Raw genomic sequence first — 20,332 nt, 5'->3', positions numbered from 1 at the left:
CTTTCTCTGTCTCCCCTCCTCTTTCTCCCCCTCTCCCCTCTTTCACCCCTCCCCTCTCTTTCTCACCTCTCTCTCTCCCCCCTCCTCTTTCTCCCCTCTCTTTCTCACCTTTCGCCCCCCTACTCTTTCTCCCCTTTCTCTCCCCTCTCGTTCTCCACTCTCTTTCTCCCTCCTCTTCCCCCCTTTCTCTCCCTCTTCTTTCTCCCCTCTCTCCCCATACGCATAACTAAAGAATTCTAGGCGAATGGAAAATGGACATAATCAGGCATGTCATATGAGTTTGTAAGATTCAACATTCAAAATATTTATTAAAGTAACTTAAATATACATGCTTCTCGTTACATGATATTATAAGTTAAGCACACATATGATCAACTTGAATATTTTTGGAATAAAACGTGAAAAGAATAAAGAAAAAATGAATAAATACCATAACTCATATCATTAAGGTTATATCACAAGATGGTTATTTAATTACTACATAGAGTATTTGTCATATCATGAAATGTAAAGATGGAAACTGACAACAATGTATATAGACAGTCAAAATTTAACGTTTTAAATGTAGTTCGTCACAACTTTAGTAAACACTATTTCAATTAAATATTAGCCGTGTCTTCCCGCCAAAATGTAATGGCAATTCTTCTTTTAGCAGGAAGTTTTGAGGTACTTATCAAAATGACTCTTCTTATACCTGTTGTAGTACACATACCTAGATTAGGATAAACAATCGACGCATTTTCATAGTTTATTTTGGTGTGACAAAGATATACAAGATTTGAAAAAAACTGTGTTCTACAAATGTACAGAAAGAAACAGTAAGCATTTTCTTAAATGTGCCGATCTTTCTTCTAAACTGGCGATCTGCACTCGGAAAAAGATGATGATACCCTTCGTTGACAGAAACAACCATTCGGAACTCCTCGGCCATTTTATCGAAAACAACCTCGGATGTATGCCGGTACATCAGTTGAAGTAGTTCGTAATTTTTTGAATAATATCATTAATTAAATGTAGGGTTTACGAGTTGCATTAATTGATCTCAGTTTAAATTGATTGCCAGTGAAGTGTTTTATTGCAAACATAATTAAGATTCCCAAGAGTTAAGTCATAAAGTTTAACTGCTAAATAAGATTACTACGCGATCTATTTGCAGCGGACTTAAACGTACCACTTTTTGAGTATGTAAACCGTCCAAATACATCCGAGGTTGTTTTTGAAAAAAAGGGCCGAGGAGCTCCGAATGAGAAACAACGTATCGAATGAGATTGACACTAAGTGAACGGTATAAAATCGTTTTCAAGAATAAAGTTCATGGAGTGGTCACTTCTGTTGTGACTGGTTATGAAATCCTTTCTACGACCATTCGCTATGTACCACTGCCCCTGGCATGTACATAAGGTTGCCAGTTCCTTGCAGAAGTGAAGGCACCTAGTACTGGTTAACCGCCCAGGATAGGTGTGCGGTGGTTGAACTGTCACTCTGGGACCCTTCAATGTGCTCACGCCGGGACCCGGAGTATAAACTACTAACACCACCACAAGTGCATCGAGTGTGTCGGTAAGCATAGTAAGAACGTGCATTGGCTACACGAGATATTTTAATACAGACATGATTTTTATCTAATACATCGTAAACAAGCAATTGCTCTTCATTCGGTGCACAATGTCGTTTCAAATATATTAGTTTTACCATGTTGAAAACAATGTTTATTTATATTCATCGAATCGAGGATGTTTAATGCCCCAAACAATGAACCAACTGATATTACTGCCCTTGTAATGCACCAATGCGGGGACTTTGACTTTCGGTCCAGCCAAGCCCGGGTAATCTGGTAAAATCCCCGTCAAATGCCCCGGCACCCTAGGGACTCGGGATAAGGACACGGCCCATTTCCCCGGCTATCCCCGGTATACTCCCGGACCTTGTGGGGGGCGTGGTTACAATTGACTGGTGCATAAGAGCATCATAGCGCTGACTGTCATAGACGGTCGATCAATGGGCAATCTGAACGTTGATTTAGCGATATAGACCCTATATTAAAACATGACCTGGGCTGGTATTCAATATTGATCTTAATTGGATCTAAGAACGATGTAGCTAATCGGATTACTTATTATTTATTACTGACCAATAGAGTGAATGAAGTCAATGATGTATAACCCTAAGATTAACTTAAGTTGTATATTGAATACCAACCCGAACGTCTTCGTATTTAAGGATTTACTAAAATAGTTACATGTCACAGATAAATACATTGAATAAAGCACTATAACATTTATTATAATATAACAAATGTCAGTTTTAGTTTGTCACATGGTTGACAACTTCTTAGGGTGCGGAGATATTGGAATTACAATGGGATTCACTGTGGCCCAAAATAAGGACGCAATTCGGATATTGCAGATTTTGAAATCTTTTTTTATTACAAAAAAACATTTTGTTAGAATTCCAATGATATCACTGAAGTCCAACTGAAAGATGCAATACCGGCGTTGATTTCAAAGTGACACTCTTATTCAAAATCAATGCATACACATGCATAACAATCATATATTTTGACTGATATACGTTACTTACTACTTACTAAATAATGTATTTATTGAAGATATTAGTTACTGAAGATTGTAAGCATTTATTTGGAGCGCAAAAATATTAAATGATTGGTGAGTGCTAAAAGATTTACTGTGGTCTACTATAGTCTCATTAGGTAGAAATACCGTGTTATATGCTCATTTCTTTCAAGTTAAACTCGGTATCACCTTCATAAGAACCAATTTTTACGACATTTATTAATCCCTTTTGATAAATTAAAACAACTTTATAAATTTTGGTAATCTTATTTGGGAATAAGAGTGCATCTTTAAAACAAATGTTTTGTTACATTCACAATGCGTAGTCGCTGAATTGTGCCGACCAGTGAACACACGTACGTGTGCCTACTTTTAATGTTGAATATATATTACATCGTTATCATTGACATCAACACAAACAGACACACTCTTTTGTTTAAAATCATGCATGAGCACAGACGACAGTGCCCTTCACACAATTAAAGTTCATTTTCTGGCCGTGATGAAATATAAGTTTGAGAAAAACATTTTGGGTGCCGTTTGGCGTAAACAGGCGGTATAGTGGGGCGCAGCTCCGCCTCCTCTGTGAATTTTATTGTTACTTGTCATTCATCGGGGGGGGGGGGGGGGGATCCAGGATTTGATGTAAGAGGAGGCGCAACGTAGTGGCGTAACCTTTTGACTTTCACCCCTGCCCTACAACCGAATTTATTTGGTATAAAATGTTGGCAGTTTTTTTTTGCGGGTATTCCCCAAGAAATTTTTAACATTTTCTATTCCATAATGGTACATTTTAATGGTATTAAATTACTTTGTCTCTCCTAAATTGAAAGAAAAGGTAAACTTAGACGATTTTATTTTATCTTATTTATTAATTTATTTTTTGCGAGGGGGGGGGGCAGATGCACCCCTCCTTGAACCGCGTGTGTTTATGGTGGCTTTCATGAATAAAACATCCCACAATTTCATTAAACTTGATAATATTGTAGTTTGATACCTGCCTGGGCCTATGCGAATTAGTTTGTCTGGTCACATATCATGATTAGTATGTTTCGAACGGAAATCCCGGCTTTCTCCCCCGACGTTATTGTTATATAACCTGATGCCAAAGGACGCCCTAGCCACTCCAACAAAGCTTTTAAAATCTTTATCTATAATGTTGCAATAATAAATTCACATTCACCGTAAAAGGAATAGATATAATGGATACTTCTTTCTTTAGTACTAAGAATTCACGGTCCAAAAGACGAGAATGTGGATAATAGAGCCAACCAATCAGAAAACGAGAAGAATACTTCCTTGTTTATCATGATATCATGTCCTGGATAAAAGATAAACTGGTTACCGAATGTGAACAGTAAACCCATATATGATCTACTTATGAAAAATGCGAGCAAGATATTATTAAAGATGCACTCTTACTCCCAAATAAGATTTACCACAATTAATAATATTGATATAATATTCCAAAAAGGATGAATAAATGTCGAAAACAATGGTTCTTATGAAGGATACCGAGTTTTATTTTGAAAGAAAGGTGCAGAAAACACGGTATTTATACCTTATGAGATGATAGTAGATCGCACAAAATCGTTTAGCACTCACCAATCTTTTAATATTTTTGCGCTTTCTGCTATGAAATACACGGTCACAATCTTAGTTTAAACATATTTATTTTACAACGATTGTGAAACAAGTTATTACAACATTTATATTAATCACTCTCGTTGGCACGATTTTACGCGAGAGTGTGGTCTTGTGTTGTGGGGGAAACCGGAGAACCCGGAGAAAACCCACTTGTCCGGCTTGGTGACCACAAACCAAACTCACATGCGCCCAAGCCGGGAATCGAACCCTACCGGGTCGCCTAGGTGAGAGGCGAGTGCGCTAACCACTGCGCTAACCGGACAACCAGGTCACAATCTTGTTATTAGTAATTAATATTTTCCATAAATGCATGATTAAGTAAGTAAAGGTTTATCATTCAAAATTGATGTTTGTTATACATGTGTATGCATTGATTTTGAATAAAAGTGTCACTTTAAAGCTGAGCCAAATAGCTTAGACGTACCAACAAGATGTTACTTACACTTAACAAAATAGCTTAGACGTACCAACAAGATGTTATTTACGCTGAACCAAATAGCTTAGACGTACCAACAAGATGTTATTTACGCTGCACCATATAGCTTAGACGTACCAACAAGATGTTATTTACGCTGCACCATATAGCTTAGACGTACCAACAAGATGTTATTTACGCTGCACCATATAGCTTAGACGTACCAACAAGATGTTATTTACGCTGCACCATATAGCTTAGACGTACCAACAAGATGTTATTTACGCTGCACCATATAGCTTAGACGTACCAACAAGATGTTATCTACGTGGAACCATATAGCTTAGACGTACCAACAAGATGTTATTTACGCTGAAATATTTAGCTTATACGTACCAACAAGATGTTATTTACGCTGAACCATATAGCTTAGACGTACCGACAAGATGTTATCTACGTGGAACCATATAGCTTAGACGTACCAACAAGATGTTATTTACGCTGCACCAAATAGCTTAGACGTACCAACAAGATGTTATTTACGCTGGACGAAATAGCTTAGACGTACCAACAAGATGTTATTTACGCTGAACGAAATAGCTTAGACGTACCAACAAGATGTTATCTATGTGGAACCAAATAGCTTAGACGTACCAACAAGATGTTATCTACGTGGAACCAAATAGCTTAGACGTACCAACAAGATGTTATTAACGCTGTACCAAAAAGCTTAGACGTACCAACAAGATGTTATTAACGCTGTACCAAATAGCTTAGATGTTCGATCCTTGCTTAATGCATTCACAAAGTATTATTATAATACTTATTTATTTTTCGCTTCAATGTTAAACTTAACAGACATTGACCATTGTATTAAAGTTTAATAACTTAATATTAATAATATTGTATAAAATGCAATATTGTGCCGAAATTAGTTATAAAAGTAATTAAAAACATTCGGAGCACCTTAGCCATTATCCATCGAAAACGACCTTGGATGTTTATGGACGGTTCACAATGTCAGAAATCTTTACATTTAACTACGCTGCAAGTAGATCGCACAGTAATTTTAATAGAACAGTTAAACTTATTTATTATTTATGCAATAGTACACTTAACTGACAATCAGTTAAAACTTAGAATAAAAAATACCATAAAACACCACAATTAATTATTACTATTATTTAAAATTTTACGAACTACTTGTACTGATGTACCGGCATACACCCGAGGTTATTTTCGATCGAAAAAAAAAGCCGAGGAATTCTGAATGAATTGAAAATTGAATGAGATTATACCCCAAATTACAAAATTATGTTATCTGCCAAGTGCTGTTTGGTGCCTGTATACATATAGAAGTATGTTTATTTATAGATCAATTTTAAAGAAGAAAAAGATGTCGCAAATAAAATATATGAACGAGTTCCTTTAATTAATGCATTCTGATGCAAATAAAATACTTATTATGTAAGAACGCATTAATTAAGTGTTTTTTAAAGATAACAAATCTTGTTTTAAAGTAAAGCATACGTAAAAAATACAATGGCAAACTCTTAAGTAAAGTTTATGACAACTTTATCAATAAGCTTACATGATTGGACCCAAGTGGTGTCAAGTCTATTTGCAGACGATAACGAAAGGAAACGAATACACCCGAACATGTACGAGAGATAAAAATTGCAAACGGGTATACCCGAAAATGTACGAGAGATAAAATTTGTAAACGGGTACACGGTGCATATCATTCATAATGAAATACACTGCACTAAGGTTTAATTTTCGTTGATTTATTTAACTAGTGATTTAATGATTTCATTTCGGATAAATTATAATAAGTATTCAGGATCAGGATTAGAATTAGTGGATTAACGTTGTCCACGAAGATGGGTGTGCCAGTAAATATGTGATCTGCCAACTGGTCAAGTGGCAACAATTAACAGTAAGTTGTTCTTCTTGTTATGTGCGTAGATGGGGGTGCCAGTAAATATGTGATCTGCCAACTGGTCAAGTGGCAATTAACAGTAAGTGGTTCTTCTTGTTATGTGCGTAGATGGGGGTGCCAGTAAATATGTGATCTGCCAACTGGTCAAGTGGCCATTAACAGTAAGTTGTTCTTCTTTTTATGAACGTAGATGGGTGCACCAGTAAATATGTGATCTGCCCACTGGTCAAGTGGCAACTATTAACTGTAAGATGTTATGTACGTAGATGGGGGTGACAGTAAATATGTGATCTGCCCACTGGTCAAGTGGCAACTATTAACTGTAAGATGTTATGTACGTAGATGGGGGTGACAGTAAATATGTGATCTGTCCACTGGTCAAGTGGCAATTAACTGTAAGTTGTTCTTCATGTTATGTACGTAGATCGGGTGCACCAGTAAATATGTGATCTGCCCACTGGTCAAGTGGCAACAATTAACTTTTAGTTGTTCTTCATGTTATGTACGTAGATCGGGGTGCCAGTAAGTGTGAACTGCCCACTGGTCAAGTGGCAATTAACTGTAAGTTGTTCTTCATGTTATGTACGTAGATCGGGGTGCCAGTAAGTGTGAACTGCCCACTGGTCAAGTGGCAACAATTAACTGTTAGTTGTTCTTCATGTTATGTACGTAGATCGGGGTGCCAGTAAGTGTGAACTGCCCACTGGTCAAGTAGCAACCATTGCCTGTAAGTTGTTCCCCATGATATGTTTATTTTTCCTATTTTTTTTACAATGTTTGCTAAATTGTATCGTTTTAGATTAAATGTGGTTGTTTTATGGTCAAATTACACCATTTAATGTTTATTGTTTTGCAGCTAGAAGCTTGGCATGTAAATTAGGCTTTATTGATAATACAAATCCACAAAAGTTGTATACCAGTAATTGGTATTGATTAAGAGAATGCTTAAATAATCTGCATGCTATTTTGTTTGATCATTTATGGGTTTTTTTCTTTAAAGATGCACTCTTACATCCGATAAGATTTACCAAAATTAATACAATTGTTTTAATATACCAAAAGGGATGAATAAATGTAAAAAAAATCCCAATGGTTCTGATGAAAGATTCCGAGTTTAATTTGAAAGAAAAGTGCAGAAAATACGATATTTTTACCTTATGAGACAATAGTAGATCACAGTAAATCTTTTAGCACTCACCAATCATTTAATATTTGTGCGTTTTCAGCTATTTAATACACGGTTACAATCTTGTTATCAGTAATGGATATTTTCAATAAATGCATTATTTAGTAAGTGGTTAAAGGTTTATCACTCAAAGTAAATGTTTGTTATACATGTTTATGTATTGATGTTGAATAAGAGTGTCATTTTAAAGGGGTTCAGTTTGAGTTAAAGCTGTTTTATAATGCCAATATCTAAGATATAAAATGCAAAATTCTTGAATATAATCATCTGACGATTAATGAACAATGTCGTTTTTATCTGAATCAATCACGAACCCAATGGCAAAAAATCATACCTAGCATCAATTTTACGGAACCCAGACTTGAGGCAACGGCACACAGACCGGCCCAAATCCTACCTTAGTCCAGTTTTAGGACACACAGACCGACCATAACTACGTCAAGTGTTACGGCACACAACATGGCCAAAATCCTACCTAGGTCCAGTTTTAGGACACACAGACCGACGATAGCTACGTCAAGTGTTACGGCACACAGACTTGCCCAAATCCTACCTAGGTCCAGTTTTAGGACACATAGACCGACCATAACTACATCAAGTGTTACGGCACACAGACTTGCCCAAATCCTACCTAAGTCCAGTTTTAGGACACACAGACCGACCATAACTACGTCAAGTGTTACGGCACACAACATGGCCAAAATCCTACCTAGGTCCAGTTTTAGGACACACAGACCGACCATAACTACGTCAAGTGTTACGGCACACAGACTTGCCCAAATCCTACCTAGGTCCAGTTTTAGGACACACAGACCGACCATAACTACGTCAAGTGTTACGGCACACAGACTTGCCCAAATCCTACCTAGGTCCAGTTTAGGACACACAGACTGACCATAACTACGTCAAGTGTTACGGCACACAGACCGGCCCAAATCCTACCTAGGTCCAGTTTAGGACACACAGACCGACCATGACTACGTCAAGTGTTACGACAAACATACTGACCAAAAATCATCTAGACTGACCATACCTACGTCCAGTTTTACGGACAAAGACTGACCCAAATCCTACCAAGGTCCAGTTTTACGGCACACAAACTGAGCACACTTACGTCATGTGTTACGACACAGAGACTGGCCAAAATTATTCACTTCCTAGGTCCAGTTTTACAGCGCCCAGAATGACCATACCTTAATCCAGTGAAACAGCATACAGACCAGACAAAATCCTACCTATGTCAAGATTTAGGGCACACAAACTGACCATACTTACATCTAGTTTTTCGACACACAGAGTGGCAAAAATCATACCTATGTCCAATTTTACGGCATCCAGACTGATCAGACCTACGTCCAGTAGAACGTCACACCGACTGGCCGTATTCATGCATAGGTCAAGTGTTACGGCCGACCGACTGGACGCACACCGACTGGTCGTATTCATGCCTAGGCCAAGTGTTACGGCACACCGACTGGCCGTATTCAAGCCTAGGTCCAGTGTTACGGCACACCAACAAGCCTTAATCATACCTAGGTCCAGTGTTACGGCACACAGACTGGCCGTAATCATACCTAGGTCCAGTGTAACGGCACACAGACTGGCCGTAATCATACCTAGGTCCAGTGTCACGGCACACAGACTGGCCGTAATCATACCTAGGTCCAGTGTTACGGCACACAGACTGGCCGTAATCATACCTAGGTCCAGTGTTACGGCACACAAACTGGCCGTAATCATACCTAGGTCCAATGTCACGGCACACAGACTGGTCTTTATCATGCCTAGGTTCAGTGTCACGGCACACTGACTGTCTGTAATCATGCCTAGGTCCGGTGTAAGTTACGACACACAGACTGGCCGTAATCGTGCATAGGTCCAGTGTCACGGCACACAGACTGGCCGTAATCGTGCCTAGGTACAGTGTAACGGCACACAGACTGGCCGTAACCGTGCCTAGGTCCAGTGTAACGGCACACAGACTGGCCGTAACCGTGCCTAGGTCCAGTGTAACGGCACACAGACTGGCCGTAACCGTGCCTAGGTCCAGTGTTACGGCACACAGACTGGCCGTAATCGTGCCTAGGTCCAGTGTTACGGCACACAGACTGGCCGTAATCGTGCCTAGGTCCAGTGTAACGGCACACAGACTGTCCGTAATCGTGCCTAGGTCCAGTGTTACGACACACAGACTGGCCGTAACCGTGCCTAGGTCCAGTGTAAGTTACGACACACAGACTGGCCGTAATCATGCCTAAGTCCAGTGTTACGGCACACAGACTGGCCTTTATCATGCCTAGGTCCAGTGTTACGACACACAGACTGGCCGTAATCATGCCTAGGTCCAGTGTTACGGCACACAGACTGTCCGTAATCATGCCTAAGTCCAGTGTAAGTTACGACACACAGACTGTCCGTAATCGTGCCTAGGTCCAGTGTAAGTTACGACACACAGACTGGCCGTAATCATGCCTAAGTCCAGTGTTACGGCACACAGACTGGCCTTTATCATGCCGAGGTCCAGTGTTACGACACACAGACTGGCCGTAATCATGCCTAGGTCCAGTGTTACGGCACACAGACTGTCCGTAATCATGCCTAAGTCCAGTGTAAGTTACGACACACAGACTGGCCGTAATCGTGCCTAGGTCCAGTGTAACGGCACACAGACTGGCCGTAACCGTGCCTAGGTCCAGTGTAAGTTACGACACACAGACTGGCCGTAATCATGCCTAGGTCCAGTGTAACGGCACACAGACTGTCCGTAATCGTGCCTAGGTCCAGTGTAACGGCACACAGACTGTCCGTAACCGTGCCTAGGTCCAGTGTAACGGCACACAGACTGTCCGTAACCGTGCCTAGGTCCAGTGTAACGGCACACAGACTGTCCGTAATCGTGCCTAGGTCCAGTGTAACGGCACACAGACTGTCCGTAATCGTGCCTAGGTCCAGTGTAAGTTACGACACACAGACTGGCCGTAATCATGCCTAGGTCCAGTGTAACGGCACACAGACTGTCCGTAATCATGCCTAAGTCCAGTGTAAGTTACGACACACAGACTGGCCTTTATCGTGCCTAGGTCCAGTGTTACGACACACAGACTGTCCGTAATCATGCCTAAGTCCAGTGTTACGGCACACAGACTGGCCGTAATCATGCCTAGGTCCAGTGTTACGGCACACAGACTGGCCGTAATCATGCCTAGGTCCAGTGTTACGGCACACAGACTGGCCGTAATCATGCCTAGGTCCAGTGTTACGGCACACAGACTGGCCGTAATCATGCCTAGGTCCAGTGTTACGGCACACAGACTGGCCTTTATCATGCCTAGGTCCAGTGTTACGACACACAGACTGGCCGTAATCATGCCTAGGTCCAGTGTTACGGCACACAGACTGTCCGTAATCATGCCTAGGTCCAGTGTTACGGCACATAGACTGGCCTTTATCATGCCTAGGTCCAGTGTTACGACACACAGACTGGCCGTAATCATGCCTAGGTCCAGTGTTACGGCACACAGACTGTCCGTAATCATGCCTAGGTCCAGTGTTACGGCACACAGACTGGCCGTAATCATGCCTAGGTCCAGTGTTACGACACACAGACTGTCCGTAATCATGCCTAGGTCCAGTGTAAGTTACGGCACACAGACTGTCCGTAATCATGCCTAGGTTCAGTGTTACGACACACAGACTGTCCGTAATCATACCTAGGTCCAGTGTCACGGCACACAGACTGGCCGTAATCATACCTAGGTCCAGACACACAGACTGGCCGTAATCATGCGTAGGTCCAGTGTTACGGCACACAGACTGTCCGTAATCATGCCTAGGTCCAGTGTTACGACACACAGGCCGTAATCATGCCTAGGTCCAGTGTTACGACACACAGACTGTCCGTAATCATGCCTAAGTCCAGTGTTACGACACACAGACTGTCCGTAATCATGCCTAGGTCCAGTGTTACGGCACACAGACTGGCCGTAATCGTGCCTAGGTCCAGTGTCACGGCACACAGACTGGCCTTTATCATGCCTAGGTCCAGTGTTACGACACACAGACTGTCCGTAATCATGCCTAAGTCCAGTGTAAGTTACGACACACTGACTGTCCGTAATCATGCCTAAGTCCAGTGTTACGGCACACAGACTGTCCGTAATCATGCCTAGGTCCAGCGTTACGACACACAGACTGGCCGTAATCGTGCCTAGGTCCAGTGTAACGGCACACAGACTGTCCGTAATCATGCCTAAGTCCAGTGTAAGTTACGACACACAGACTGTCCGTAATCATGCCTAAGTCCAGTGTTACGGCACTCAGACTGTCCGTAATCATGCCTAGGTCCAGTGTTACGGCACACAGACTGGCCGTAATCATGCCTAGGTCCAGTGTTACGGCACACAGACTGGCCGTAATCATGCCTAGATCCAGTGTAACGGCACACAGACTGTCCGTAATCATGCCTAAGTCCAGTGTAAGTTACGGCACACTGACTGTCCGTAATCATGCCTAAGTCCAGTGTAAGTAACGACACACAGACTGGCCGTAATCGTGCCTAGGTCCAGTGTAACGGCACACAGACTGGCCGTAACCGTGCCTAGGTCCAGTGTAAGTTACGACACACAGACTGGCCGTAATCATGCCTAGGTCCAGTGTAAGTTACGACACACAGACTGGCCGTAATCGTGCCTAGGTCCAGTGTAAGTTACGACACACAGACTGGCCGTAACCGTGCCTAGGTCCAGTGTAACGGCACACTGACTGTCCGTAATCGTGCCTAGGTCCAGTGTAAGTTACGACACACATACTGGCCTTTATCATGCGTAGGTCCAGTGTTACGGCACACAGACTGACCATACCTAGGTCCAGTTTTACTTTGTTGATGCAAAAAATCCTTTTTTTTAAATTTTTAAATGAATAATCATATTTTACTCATTTAACGTTAATGATTAAAAAAGTCATCATATTATTCAAGTACAAATAAAAAAGGAGCCTTTATAAAAAAATGATTAATAGCTACGTCGCCACAAATTTTCCAGTTAAAAAAATCGTCAGAAAATATCGTTTATATTAAACAATATTTTTTACCTGTACCTTAATCATATAATTTATCTTTTTTAACATTAAAGTCAAGTGAGATATACACGATAATGCATATTTTATCATTTGTATTAACCTATGTTTGCTTATTCATTTAGAGTGACACACTTACTCAAAATCTATGAATATACATCGCATGCTAAATTCGAAAGTACAGACAAGATGTTTTGAATTACTACAAAATACTGAAAGACCAAAAACTTAAAAGTTATGTATGTAGTTGGTAGGCAACAACTTCACTCATGATTTTTTAAACGTCATAAAAACGTCATACTTCAGTGATATTTTTCCTGGGATTTCCCTTTCAATTCGTTCGTATGTGTAATACACACGGCATGTTGAAATCGACAAGGACATGTATTTCAGTCAACCTGAATTCTAATTGGAAATTCCAAATCTGACAAAGAGTTTATTCACTTATAAACCAGCAGTCCTCTTAACATTTACACCAATAAGAAATCGCGGTCGCTTCGGTGCGCTTCGCCACCTTAGGTTACCTATTCAGAAAAATATTACTTAATAAACTCTTACCAAAACACATAATTTAAAATGTACTAGTTAGGTGACATGACTATGAATACGCGAAGTCAGCGTAGCGGTCTAGCCCTTCTTAATCATTAAGCTTTTAATTCAGACCATTTAACTGACTTAGAATGTAACCTCATTGGTTGACATAATATCAACGCAAAATCTGACACAGGGAGTGTATAGGATGAGTTGCAGTTGGCGGACCGTCAAATACCCGTGAAAATTGTAATTCTAATGATTGCGATCTGCAACTTTATTGGCTCCAAATGTAGGCTGTGTTCTAAATCATGTACACATATTTTTGCATTGATATTCTAACGATGTTTGTAACTATTTGGTTGATTCATTTGTACACACGTTCGTTACTTTCTTCCTTTATGTCTGTCTAAATATTTGAGCATTTCTGCATGTTGCTAGATTAAATCTTCTTTTATAACAATACTGTCGCTACAAGTGATTTAAACAGCAAAACAGATGAAACCATATTTTGAAACTAGATATCTTTAAGGCCAAAACAGTTCTTTGTTTACATTTACATCTCCAAAAATAGGGTAGTTAGTTAGCAGGCATTTTTTGAGAACCGTGATTCTGAATCAAACCGAACTTTATCAGCGTATATATCTATTGTAGAAAACTTTACATGTTAAAGCTGCACTCTCACAGATTGAACGTTTTGTCAACTTTTTTTATTTTTTGTCTTGCCGAACGAGCAAATTTTTGCGTAAATATCTGCAAACCAGTGACAAAAGACTGCTGACAAAAGATCAGATTGCAGATTTTCATATTTCCGTTCCAAATTTGATGTTTTACGCATATTTCTTAAACCGGTTTAAGCCATAAAACATTAAATTTGGAATGGAAATATAAAAAACTGCGATCTGATCTTTTGTCAGCAATCTTATATAATTGGTTTACAGATATTTACGTAAAAATTTGCTAATTCCAAGACATAAAATAAAAAAGTTGGAAAAACGGTAAATCTGTGAGAGTGCAGCTTTAAATGGTCAAATTCTAACATGTTCACTCAAAAAATGCACAACTTTAGGATATTACGAAAAAAATCCATACTTGGACAAAAAAGAGTAGGGTCGAGAAAAAAAGATAGGATTAGTCGTGGTAGAGGATTTTTTTTTACGCCTTACAATTCATAAGTGTACAAATGTAAATAATATGCTGATTAATGTAAACGTGACTGCACGATAATATGCCGATGAATGTGAAACTGCACGTAGTGCATCAAGATGGTTATCCGATGAGTCTTGATATACAATGAAACAAAACCCGAGCGCACCAAACTACAATCCGAACTCCATATGTCGAAGTTTATTATCTCCATGTTCTGGTTATGACGAACTTTTTTACGAATTTCGTTATCTCGAAGTATTTCCTGAGATCCCCACGACTTCGAGTTTTGACTGTTATATTAAAGTCAAAGCTGTCATTACAATTATTGTTTGTTATAATATTCCATTCCTAAATATTTCGATGATTTATGAAGGACTTTTTACATGTACTGGTTCATTCAACATCCTAATATATTATGTGATGTAAAGTTTTGGGGGTAATTTAATTCAGGAATCTTTGATTTTCATCAAATTCAGAGATCAGTATGAACTATTATCTGTCAAGATTTATTGCAATTGATATTTCAGCCTTTCTTGTCTTTTGAAAGGGAAAAGAAACTAATTTTTAATAATTTCCTCGTTCGCAGAAGACTGAAAAGCTTGTTTTCCAAATTTTGGCGTATTTCGCGACGCAATTTTTCCCAAAATGTCTAGGGTCTTTTTCCCCAAAAATGTGCGGTAAGCCCTGTACATTTGTTAATGCTCACTTATTGTCGTTGAAGTCCACGATTTTGAATAGCGTTGGTAATGCGATTCAACAAATTCATACAAATAAGAAGCACGAACACAAATAACACACCCAGCAATATGTTCGTTGATTAATGTAACCATTTATATTGCATTTTTAACAAACATTATTATTCGTTCGAATGCCGTTCGGACATTCGAATGCTCAATCGATATATCAGCTTACTAAATCAATTTTTATTGTTTATTCGCAAACTTTTGTGAGTTCATTTCTATGATGAAAAAAAAACTCTTCAGGGGCGTAGCTTGCCCTTTATTCATGTGGATTCATAATTGTGCTATAGAGGTCGGGGGGCATGCATCCCCCTTTTTTAAAAAATACAATGGTTCACTCTGGTGCATTCTTGGCGCTCTAATATGCTTCATTTAGTACTGGAAAATGGACATTTTTAATTTAATAAATTAACAAATAACTTTTTCTCTAAAATACCAAACAAATAACCACCGATTTTTTTAACAATTTGCTGTCCTTCTTGCCATTGAACTCTTTAATTACATATTCAATGTCAATGTCCATGTCTGTCTCAGCATGTATTGTCAATAACGACTAATGTAACTTTTGTTAAATTGTTTTGTCAGAATAATATGGATTGAGCCGTGTACTCGCGTATAGGCAGCTACATGCCTGCTCTTGGATAATCCGTAAAGGTGGTGTGTTTGGAAACTACATTGTCACAATATATGTAAACAATGTTGTCAATGCATCTCAACTAGATGGTGCGTTAGGAATTTGTATTAGTTCAGATGAATTGTCACATTACCGATTTCAGAGCCTAAACTAGAAAAAAAATCTCAAAGCTATCTTTTGCTAAGCCGACTTGTGGTGAACTCGACATAGCTGTCATAATGGTTATTCCGCTTATGCGCGTGCGTCCACCCGTCCGGACTGAGCCTTGTCCAGCCTGTATCTTGGCCATGTATTATAGGATTTTAAAATAAAACACACTTGCCATGAAGATTCACCATGATGAGGCTGCATGTCAAGCACCGGATCCAAGTTTGTACCTCAAAGTTCAAGGTCAAACTTAATCAAAATGAGTATTGTTGATAGGACTGGTCTGACCTTGACCTTGTCCGGGCTGTATCTTGACCATGCACTATATGATTTAAAAAAAGCTTGCCATGAAGGTTCACAAATGATGAGGTGGCGTGTCACCACAAGACCCAAATAAATATGTATATTAAAGGTCAAGGTCACACTTAGGGGTCAAGAGTTGAAATGAGTACTGTTGATACTTTGATAAATTTGGTTTATGATACACTTAGAATTCCACCTTTAATTGATATAGAACACCTAGTAAAAAGTAATCAAATGATATGCCATAAAACCCCCATAAAAAGCACTTGCTTATTATTCAACTCCATGTTATTCTGTATTGGAATTGTATTGAAGAGCATTATGTCTTTGCCAAAGGTTTTTCAGCGGCCTCGACATGTCACAATAATAAGTGTCTACTAGGTGTATATACCCTTTGTTGTACAAGGAAGTTCGAATTTGTCAATGACAATTTGACACTGCAAATATTAATGAATTCAAACGGGACTGGCGCATGACATTGTACGCAAAGTGCTCTTATTGTTCAATATCAAACATGATCTTGATTGAAACTAAAAACCATAGAACTAATGCCGAAAGGAAGATACAAAGTTTTGAACGTGTACAATATGTTTTGCATTTAGTCAATGCATGTTGTGAATAACATATTAAAAGGGCATAATAATCGTTTACAACAGATAGATGCTTTTTGTTTTTAATTGTTGTAACTTATTATGGTTAAAGATGCACTCTCACTCCCAAATAAGATTTACCAAAATTATTTACAATTGTTTTAATATACCAAAAAGGATTAATAAATGTCGAACACAATGGTTCTTATGAAGGATACCGTGTTTTATTAGAAAGAAATGTGCATAAAACACGGTATTTCTACCTTATGAGACGATAGTTGATCACAGTAAATCTTTTAGCATTCAATCATAAAAAAGGTCATTTGGGTCCAAACACATGAACAATTTAGTCTACTTAAATGCATACATTCGGGATAAGAGATCATTTGGAAGAAGAAATCACTTCGAATGCATTTAAACAAGCAAACGTGAAATAAATACAAAACAGAGCATATATATATGGTGGGATACAAGGAAGTCCGGGTGCGATACCCTAGCTCTTTTTCGAAGAGACCCCTTGGTTCTTTTACGTGCTTGGTGTAAAGCACCCATACACGTGGTACACCTTTTAAACCAGTACTGAATACACCACTTTTCCAAGCACTACCCTTAAAATACCGTGCGCCAGGCAAGGGAGCTACTTGCACCAGCTTTTAACGTATTTTGGTATATCGCGGCCAGGGATCGAACCAACAACCTCCCGCTCCGTAGGCGGACGCTTAACCACTAGGCCACGGAGACGGATGAACTCAACTTATGTTTACGTGAAAGTTTGTATGATAAGATTTCATTGTATACGTAGTTGAACGTAGTCACTTTTTTGTGTTTGTACATTTGAAGGTCATAGCCACTCGAGTGTGTGGCTAGATGTAATCAGTGACAAACAATACATGAACAAACAAACAGGAACTGCTTTAGAATACACCTCGGCTAATCCTAAATGCATTTTAACTACAATCGTGATTTGAGGTTCAATTAAAGATATATAAATTTAAACCCATCGTACTTCCGGAATAGACGCCCAATCAATAAACAGCGGTGGCAAGTCGCTTCAATAATCTCATTATGCAAATGCATTGATTCCCCTAAATGTATTAAACTATGCATTTATATATCGGGCTTGGTTCTGAATATTATAATTTGTAGCCCATGAATTACTTTTGGTTATTAAAGTTTTAAATTACCGAAATCTTTTATTACGGTGAAATTACGGTTTATTGTATGAAGGATATTCGGTTGTCGGGCGGGCGATTAGGCGGTCAGGCTCATGCCGTTAACATCTTGGGCAGTAATTACGAAGAGTCTCAAGTCTGAGTTCAAACTCAAGACTCATTAAGGCAAAACTGCATTTAATTGTAATTTTCCTTCTTTCAATATTGATGGCAAAATTTGCTGAAATATATTTAATACTATTAGAATGTTTTACTAGTAATAACATATTTATTTTTTTGTAAAAGAAATGGGATAAATATGATTTTTTTAATCATTTATAAACGTGCTTTTCTGAGTCTGTCCCCAATATCACGAAAATACTCAAGTCAAATCTCAATATTAGTCTCAAATCTTTTAATCAAAATACAGCATCATATGATTCAAAATTGTAAATGTTTTACCCTCTTTAAAATCATTCTCTCATTCATTATGTTGATAAAAAATTTGGTCAATATTTGATAGAAAATAAAATTGAGAGCAAAAATTGTACTTGAGTCTAATTCATTATTTTTGAGTTTTACTCAAATACATTTTGTGCTGTAGATTTTTTTTAGAATATTGAGCAATTATGTTAAGGACTAAAACAAATACATTTGGTTCGGGTTACCCGACCCTACCTACGGAAGAGGCGCCTATCCTACCGTTTTTATAGTCAGTTTGAAAAAAAAAATGAAAAACTAAAAAAAAAATATATATTTTTTTTTCTTTTTTTTTAAATTGATTTTTAATATGTAGTTTAAAAGCTTAAATGCTTATACAGAAGATAACTTTAACACCATTCTCCAATGATGAAAATAACATTCTTATATAAAGCCTAATAAAAAAAAAATATTCTTTTTTAAAAAGCCTACCTACCCTACCTATTTTTGAAAAAGATGTAACCCTAACCAAACATATATTTTTTAGGCCTAATCAACAAGATGTAGGTGAGAATGTGCTTTTGAAAATAGTAAAACATTAGTATTTTTTTTAATAATGTCATACTGTAATGTGGACAAATGAGTTGAGACTTAGATTTAGATTTGACTTAAGTATTTACGTGATATTGGGGCCAGATGTTCTCTAAACGCTTTGTAAGCTAGATGTTACATGTTGTTTCATGGTCCCATATACTGTTGGTATCATTTGTATGCATTCGGAACACCTCGGCCATTTTATATCGAAAACAACCTTGCATGAATGTGGACGGTTTACAAAGTCAGAAATCGTACAAAAAACCACGCTGCAAGTAGATCGAGTAGTAATTTCAATTTAGCAGTTAGACTTAATGACTATACTCATGGGAATCTGAATTATTTATGAAATAATACACTTCATTATCATTCAATTGCAACTAAAATTAATACATTAAAATTGATTAATACAATTATTAAAAAAAATACGAACTACTTTTACTGGATATACCGGAATACATACGAGGTTATATTCGATGGAAAATGGTCAATGAGTTCCGAATAAGTTATTTGCTTGCTGATATCTTGAATGTTAACTAAATGACAAAACGAACCTTGTACGTAGAATTTTTAAGTTATTTCAACTGAAATCGGATGTAAAATGATCTTTTTTTGCAACCATTGAAATCCAAATAACTTCTTTGTTAACGACTTCTTTTATGTCATTTAAACAGGATAGTCAAACTGGCGCATTAAAAGTTTCATATTAAAAGTTTGATATAATACCCTTATTTAGTGACTTATTTTAAACGGACTCGCTCATGTTTTTTTTTGTAAAATGCACTTTATTTTTGTATGACGAAATCCAGTCTAGCAAATCACAAGTGGTGTTAAAATTAGGATACTGCTGGCTGGGACCCTTCAACAAATTGAAAATATACAGTCGAAACCCGTTGGCTCGAACTCGCTTGGCTCGAATTCCTCGTTGGCTCGAACTAGACGAAAGTACCGAATTCTTTATACTGTAGGTTAACATTCCCGCTTGGCTCGAATTTTCCGAGGCTCGAGGTATTTTCGCCGGTCCCTAGGAGGTCGAGCGAACGGGATTCGACAGTATGCTCAAATATCGTCTTTAAAGACAACAATTTTCAATATCGTTAATAACAACGGCGTTGAACAACTTCTTTGTTGCGTGATTGGTTTCACATTATGATGTTATGTTATCAATGTATTGTTATAAGGTTAAAATATCTATCTATGTTGTAAAAGTCCTTGTTGCCGAGTGTTTAGGGCGTCG

The 20,332-nt window shown here is 38.4% G+C and overlaps 1 pseudogene; it reads left to right on the top strand.

The window, feature by feature from the left end:
• The first annotated feature begins 6,299 nt into the window (after window positions 1–6,299).
• Window positions 6,300–20,332, top strand: part of LOC128205646 (uncharacterized) — a 41,318-nt pseudogene continuing 27,285 nt past the window's right edge.

Source organism: Mya arenaria, chromosome 10 (genome assembly GCF_026914265.1).
Source record: "Mya arenaria isolate MELC-2E11 chromosome 10, ASM2691426v1".
In the NCBI taxonomy this organism is placed as follows: Eukaryota; Metazoa; Mollusca; class Bivalvia; order Myida; family Myidae; genus Mya; species Mya arenaria.
This window is presented reverse-complemented; position numbering and strand designations above follow the sequence as displayed.